Source organism: Miscanthus floridulus, chromosome 19 (genome assembly GCF_019320115.1).
Source record: "Miscanthus floridulus cultivar M001 chromosome 19, ASM1932011v1, whole genome shotgun sequence".
NCBI classification, from domain to species: Eukaryota; Viridiplantae; Streptophyta; class Magnoliopsida; order Poales; family Poaceae; genus Miscanthus; species Miscanthus floridulus.
This window is the reverse complement of record NC_089598.1, coordinates 101,249,223-101,257,269: the sequence shown is the minus strand read 5'-3', so window position 1 is coordinate 101,257,269 and position 8,047 is coordinate 101,249,223.

Genomic DNA, 8,047 nt, shown 5'->3' with positions numbered 1-8,047 from the left:
GTACCACTGCCTACTAGTAGTACTGCTAACTCCTGGTTAGTAGTGGCTTAATTAATTGTTTATTAATACTTTTCAGCTGCACACCCAAAGTGCCAGCTGCTAATGATATTTTCCGCACGATGAGCTGCATCATTGTACCATTATCCACTGCTGTCTCTTCTTTAACAAGTTCTGATTTTTTTCCACTCTCAATCAGAAGCAGAAGGAAACAAACAAACGGGACCACACGCTAAATCGAGAAGTGTTGTTGCTTTCATCCTAGTATTATATATAATAATAATACTTTTCCACGGAGTTTTGTCGTCCAAATTGCATTGGACGCACAGGGTTAAGCTTGTATATACTGTACGACACTGTAGTGTGTGTACACACACGCGTTCTTCAGCAGTTTGTAATATGGTATTTCCTTGTTTCAAAATTAAAATCAAGTACTGTACTCATACTCCTAATAGTGTACATAATTTTTTCCTTTTTTGATTTTTAGAAGGTAGCTATCTTGTAAACTCTAAGCCTGAAAATGCATAGGCAGAAACTTTTTGAATGATTGCACAAGGAAGCTGAAACTCATCAAAGCCGACTTACATGACCAGCACCGTGTTTCCGCAGCTTTCTCGTGATCACGACATGGAGATTGGAGACTGAATCCGTGACTCCTCTTCTCAACCCAAGTTTTTCCTCCACCTCTTAATGAAAAACGTGCCAAGAACGATCTCGGAAAAAAAAAACAAGTTTCTTTAGCGCGGAACAGATTTTCACCAGAGCTCATGGAGAGGAAGAACCGGTGCACGGTGGCGTGGGCGATGCCAGCTTGCTTTGCTTGCTGGGTGACCATTGCCATGGAGACTTGGAGCAGTGCTCCTAGCTCTTCCTAGGGAAAACTGGCACAGAGTTTGTCCCTTTTTTTACAAAGTTAATATCCAGCTTTTATCGAAAAGCACACAGAGCTGTCAGTGGCAGCACATTACACAGACCAGCATAGAGTTTATTCTCAATCGGGGTGGAACGAGTTTGATGACTACTCACTCGCGGATATCACACGCAATGCAGCAGCTGAGAGTGAAGCTGAAAGAGGCCGTTGTGTGTAATTTTCCACGGACACGGAGGACGAACGACGAACGACGAACTGACGAAGAGAGAGAAGGCAGGGAGAGATTTCAGTCGCTCCAAGTCACGGAGAAGCACTGTACACACCCCCTGATGAGGAGACGGCGAGACAAAGAAGCCTCGTGCACATCATCCTCGGCAGAAGATTTCAAAAAGAAGAGCGAGCAGAGCGATCGGTGGCGCAAATGGACCAAGTTGCGGCCGTGTCTGTCCTCGCGCCCCGCTCTTAATTCTGACGTACCGCAGCCCGTTCCGATCGACGCTGTCAAAGATGGAGCTCCTTCAGCTAACAAGCACACACAGCCCATGCATCATCTTCTCTTCCTTAAAGAAAGAAGCAACGAAGGATCACCTCGCCTAGCCGCCTGGATGAATGAGTCTCGTGTCGGCCTGGCGTTTTTTGTTGCAACGAAGACTCGGCTGCAGCACCAACAGACCAGGAAATGAAATCATCGGCATACGGTTCTTGTTTCGTCATTAGTTCAAGTGTCGCTGAACGATTTGGACAGACGACAGACAGGCGTCTACAGCCTGTTCGCAGCTCGTATTCGGCTTATAAGCCTTGGCTTATCAGCCAACGAACAATATTTTTCTCTTACACCAAAACAGTCAGCAGTACTTTCAGCCATGGCTTATAAGTCAATCTAGCCGAAACGATCAGGCTGGTAATGTGCAAAAGATGGGTTCAAATCTCCCTCGCTGTCGTAGTCGGCGAGACGGCGACGTTGGCCCGGCCGGCCGCCTCCCTCCAGCGTCCAGCTCCCTCTACTGGCCTCCCGGCGATTGGTCGCGAGAGAATGCCCAGGTCACCGTGATAGGGTGGACTCGTGCTCGACGGTTCCTCGGTTCGGTGTCTGATGTGATGTTGCCCGGCCATTTCGTTTCCCAAATATGTATAATCCAGGATTAGGTGCGTGCGTCGAGGCAATTAAGAATGTCTTTTTTGGTTAATTAATCAGGGGTGTGACGTGAATGGAATTGATCAGATCAGACCACCTACTTTAGCTACTCACTAGTCATCGAGACACCAGACACCTGGGTTAATTAACCTGTAGTTGCGGATTAAGAATTTAAGACAAGATCGATGGATGGATGGGAATCGCATCATCATTGATACAGGACTAGTAAGCAAGATCCTGCCGCGGCGCGGCTCCAAGTTCCTGTCCCATTCCTCGGCAGACAAGTTGTAGCCTAGCTGGTGAGCACCAAGATAGCTTGCTAGCAGAGATGAGAGGGATCCGGTGCCCGTTTGCCATGCCAAACAGACTATTACGTCTCCTGTATCCCCTGCCCAAAGTGTCAAGGGACCAGCATTAGGCCATGATTAGGCATGACGGACAAGCAAACCGCAACGCCATCTGCAGTCACTTCCGGTCCATTCCATCATCGCGCTGCTCTAATTTCTCCCGGCGGACCGCGGACGGATCGCTGTCTTGTCCCGCTAGAATCTTGCTGTCGGCGGCCCCGCAAGTCGAGGCTCCAGAGAGCGAGCTGAGATCGGCAGGAGCATTTGGCCGGTACACCAACCGGCAACCGGCCTGTTGTTTGTGCGACGTGCTGCGCTCTGGTTTGCTTGCTTGTTTCTTTGTTTAGCAGGATGGATGGATAGCTAGGGCATCGACCGTCGTTAAACCGGAGGAGGACTAAACCCAGCCCAAACCCAACCGTGAAAGACACAGATGCTTTGCCGCGCTACAGTGCCGGCCATCTGCTCTGCTAGTTGTTATTGGATAAATCATAAATGTCGTGCGTGCCCGGTGACATAAATAGGAGGTGTCTTACAAGGCACAGGAACTCCAAAAGGGATTGATTAAGAACAATGAATATGAATATGCTTGACCACCCGGCGAGTACCGAGCGAGAGATGATGGGGGAGGGGAGGAAGGAACAAGGAAGCTACAGAAAAGCAAGTCGGATCTGATGCATGTCTGGTGATCTGTTCCTCCTCCGTCCACAGGATTGGCCGGTTGGATGCCGTGGAGATCTATTTTTGTTTTTGTTTTTTTATCCTTTCTCTCTCTAGTTTGTGAGTGTGACTGTGAGCTCACGCAGCAACAGTAGTACGTACTAGTAGTCTAGTACCATACGCTGACAAATGGCTACTTTATGCCTTCCTATGAGCCTAGCTAGCTAGTGTGATCCTAAGTAGTGTCTATATATATGCGCGATCCTATCCTTGGTAGTTCGTGTGACACATAAAAAACGATACTTCGCGGTTGGATTAGGACTTAGGGCCAGGCCTCTCATTATACCTCCAAATTGTTGGCTGCTAAAATTTAGCTAGAGATATCAAAATAGATGTGCTAAATAAAAGTATAATCAAAATTCAGTTAGTTGTAATAGATTAACTCTTTCGCAAAAAATTGTAATAGATTAACTACTAGCTCGTTACCTGATAGAATATGAGCTAAAAGAGGCTAATGGATGTGATAACCATCCCTCTCCCTCCTGATCTCTCAATCTCTTTCATCGTCGTCCCTGATATGTTCGCATCATCCACCACACCATATGGATTGACAAAAGTCGTAACATGAAGCATTCGGCACAACTCACCACCCTCTACATGTGGGTGTCAGCTTGTTGATGGAGATCTTGGCGTTCAAGGTGTGTTGAGCGGGATATCAACATGGGCCATTCTAGGAGGTGCGCATGTACCACCATGGCAAGAAAGTCGTAAACTGCATGCACACGCACCCATACAAAATAGGGTCACCTAGGCGATCCATCGTGCCTCAATCACATGACAGTTTCGTCACTGTTGGGGCCTCACCCTTTGTAGCTCCCCTTGTAGGATCTGTCGTCCTACCCCCCCCCCCCCCCCCCCCCCCCCCCCCAATAAGCCTGCCCTGGTTATGGATCTATTGAGTTGGTCTTTGATTCACCTGCCTTGACATTCGACACAAGCATCCTTGCTGGTGGAGAGACTACGACAATGAAGATGACGGACCATGCGCCTCTGCAGGTGCCCATTGCCACAGCACATCAGGGATGGTGCCCATAGCCAAGGGGATGCCACTATCCACGGTTAGGGGATGATGGTGGGGGGAGAGAGAGAGAGAGAGAGATGGTGGCGAGGATGAATGGGAGGTGCCAAAGAGAGAGGGAGACCGAGTGGAGTGTGGGTGTGCAAGAGCTAAAAAAATGAACACACGCTGGCAAGAAATTTAACTGTCTAGGTAAACTAGTCATAATCCACTCAAACTTCTCTTTGATCGGAACAACTCTAACAATAGGTAATATAGATGACTCACAGTATATTTTATTCACTAAGAAAAATAACAAAATAATGAATAGTGACTAGGCAGCTCTCCATGAAAAGCTAAACTCGCACGCTATTTTTTTTGTCATTTATGTGTCTATGCTTATATAAGTTTTTATGCTAGCATGTCTGGCTTTATCCTTTTATAAAAACTTTATACGAGTTAGTAATGTTTTAACAAAGGTCGTTGGAAACGCCCTCGGAGACCCAATGCAAGGGTGACCATGCTTTTTGTTTTTAGGGGAGGGGGCGTGTAAAGATTAATTAGTTAGACCTTGTTTGGATGTTATCGGATTTACCTCAATTCACATGTTTTGGGATGAATTGGCATGGAATTTATTTTAAGTTTCACTTCAATCCATCCCAATACATATGGATTAATGCGAGAATCCGACTACATCTAAACAAGCCCTTAAAGTAACACTGAGTAGATTGCAAGATCTTCCCAAAAAAAAAATCCTCCACACCACGCACGGATGGATCCGAGCCAACCCGGCCGCTCCTACTAGACACGGCTTAATTAGAGCAGGGACACACGCACACATGATACAGCACATGCATGTCACACAGACGCAGTACAGTGCAGGGCTCGCATCCATGCCCATGGATCGCATGCGCAACTAAGCAACCAACAACACATGGACAGCAAGCGGCCAAGTGAACGGCGCAACTGGCCTGGCCATGTGCGCGCGGGGCTGCCGAGCTGTCCGTCCTCGCTCGCGTGCCGTCGCGCTCGCCGTGCTCGTGCTCGTGGTCGGGGCCGGGGCCGCCCGCCCGGGGCAACTGGTGGACCGGGACACACACGCTCGCGTTGCGCACGGACACTGCTGGCTGGTTTGTGTTTGAGAAAAATACTGTTCGGTTGGCTGATTCATATCGTTGTTGGTTCGTGAAGAAGTACTACTGGCTGGTTTGTGTGAGAGAAAAATACTATTCTAACTGAAAATTTACGATCATTTACAATAAGTCACTGCCAAACGAACAGGCTGGCCAGGGCCACCACAACCCTGGCCGCGCTTTTGACCGCGCAAAAAGCTAAAGGTGGAGGAGGCGAGGCGAGGCGAGGAGCACTGCCTTGACCGCGACGCGGGCATGAGAGGAGCTCGAGGAGGGCGTCCACCGGGCGGGTCGGGGTCGGGCCGGTCGGTCGGTCGGTGTGGTCACGTCACGGGGTTAATGGTCTGCTGGTACACGTGAGACATGCTTGTAACTCTCGCGGGTACTGTTTGCTTTTAGCGACATATGCAGCATGCCCACGTCGGCTGAGACCATGTGCAGCTACTACATTATGAACGAACGTAATCTTTTCTCTCTCTTTTTTTTTTTTGCGATTTGAACGTATCTATATCTAGGCGCAGCGACAAATTAAAGCTGTAGTCGTGGTTTTATCGTGTTGCTGCATTGGGCGGGGAAAAAGGATCGTCGAGCTGGCCCGATGGTGGTTTGGATCAAAATTGTTTTGACTGCACTCGTTTTTTTTTTGGAATAAAATTTAGTTGGTTCTGATCGATTCATATTTAGGTTTCAAATATCACATGGGGGCTATGTATTAGATAAAAATTTAGGCAGCCTTTTTCCATTTCTAAAAAAAAAAGAAACGTGTTTAGTTTCGATAAATGGCCGGGTACAGTTGGCAGCATTGTCGCAGTATGCATGTTTTGGCGTGACCCGGGGCGTCCATCTCGAAACCATTGGCCAGTTGGCTGCTAGCCTGACACAAGGCGCATAGCTCCATCCTGTGGGTCCATGCCACGCTCGCATCAGTTCATATGCTGTTCACTGTTGTTACAAGCAAGTACACGTGCCCACGCCACTCCTAGGGCACCCGTAAAGGCTAGAGCCAGTTATTAGTTCTAAGTTAATTTTTTTAATAATGTTAACTATAGCATATAGCTTTTAATAGAAAATGCTTAGAGTTAGCTTATTCTCTTGCCTATCAAAAGTTAGCTTTTCTTTCTCTTCTATTAAAATATAAGAAAATACTTAGAGCTATCTTAGAAATCGATCGTTGGAGCTGCCCTTACAACGTTGCCGTCGGCCGCAGCCCGCAACAACGATAGCGTCACCGCGTCGGTTTATTTCCTTGTAGGCAAGAGAAGTTGCATACAGTATATGTATATTCATTCATTCAGGCACATAAATGTATTATATAATATATTTGCACTTTGGCACACGCAGCGGCGCGCGCCGGTCGTTGCACTTGCACGGTTGCACCACCTAAAGGACCCTCTCCGAGTGGCGATCCCATGATGGGTGCAGGGTGCGTGACCCAACTAACGAGAAGAACAGTGAGCGCGACCTTGACACCGGAAAGTCACGCCCTGTGTTACCTGTGTGATCGATCTTTCTGCGCTAAGCTAGCTGCAAATGCATGCATGTACGGTGGTGTTGGCGTTGCTGGTTGGTCAGCTGCCCTCACCTAACAGGCTAAAACGTACACGGGCGCTCACTCGGCTGCTGCTGATGCGTCGGAGAGGCGGGAACAGTGTCCGAGGCATGCGCGTGACGTCATGCGCGTGCTCGTGATTGTTCCTGTTCCTGCATAGTAGGCCGGCGAGAGATGGATCGACGATCGATGCACACTGTTACGTCTTTACTCGCTCCAGAGAGGCAGCTATAGCATTATTTCTCACCAAGCACTGCACGCATGCATGCATGTGCACATATACCGGTAGCTGTAGAATTCAGTAAAACCTGCCTAGTACTTGTACATCGCTCTACCACCAGATACCGTCTCAGTAATGCACGTACGCAATCGCAGTAACTCCAGATGTGTTGCATGCGCGGCGTACGTGTTACCTTTTTTTCGTACGCGCTGGCTGCACGCACGCGTACGTGTCAGCGCTCAGCGCAGGGTACGCGAACGTACGCGTACGCGTGCATGCTGATCTCTCTGCCCCTGTAAACAGCTATTTACTCGCAACGGTATGTGCGTACGTCCATGCCGCCGGCGCCGTCCGATCGATCGAGCGCGCGCATGTGTGTGATCCTTGAAGAAGTGAACACCCAGAGGCCAGAGCACCAGTGTTACCACCGCCGCCGTACACGTCGAGTGCACACACAGCTGAAGCACCGATTACAACGCATAAAAACTGTATCCGATCAGTATCTTGCCGAGCTAGGACAGACCAGCAGCGGCAGCTCAGATACAGACACTGTCGTTGCAAGTTGCAGTGAAACCTCACAGACACAGCAGGATGCTGTATTGCTAGCTGTGTATACTATATATATGTATTTACGGTTTCGTACCTTGTAATGCTGTCACAGCTAGCGTGATGATTAGCTTATCATTCGCGTACGTTGCTTGGTATTTTGTCAGGCCGTATAGTCCAGAATAAGCAAACAGGCATAGCTTGTCAATCTCGGACACAGCTGATAGCTATAGTTTCTAATACTCCGTCCGTCCTGTAATATAAGTGAATTTAAGTATTACAAAATGTACTTAAATAAGAAAAAAAAAGTAGGGGATAGTTTTACACCACTAAATAATAGCATAAATTTTGTAGGTATCATATCATTATTTATCATTTATCAACCAAGCTTTATTAGTCACATCCATGATAGCGTCTAATATGAAATAAAGTAGGAGTACATGTCTGCCTTTTGTATTCTCTTTTAGAGTGTCCTACAATCTCTAGGATACACTACATTAAAAAACTATTGATATGATGTCTTCCCTAGGGG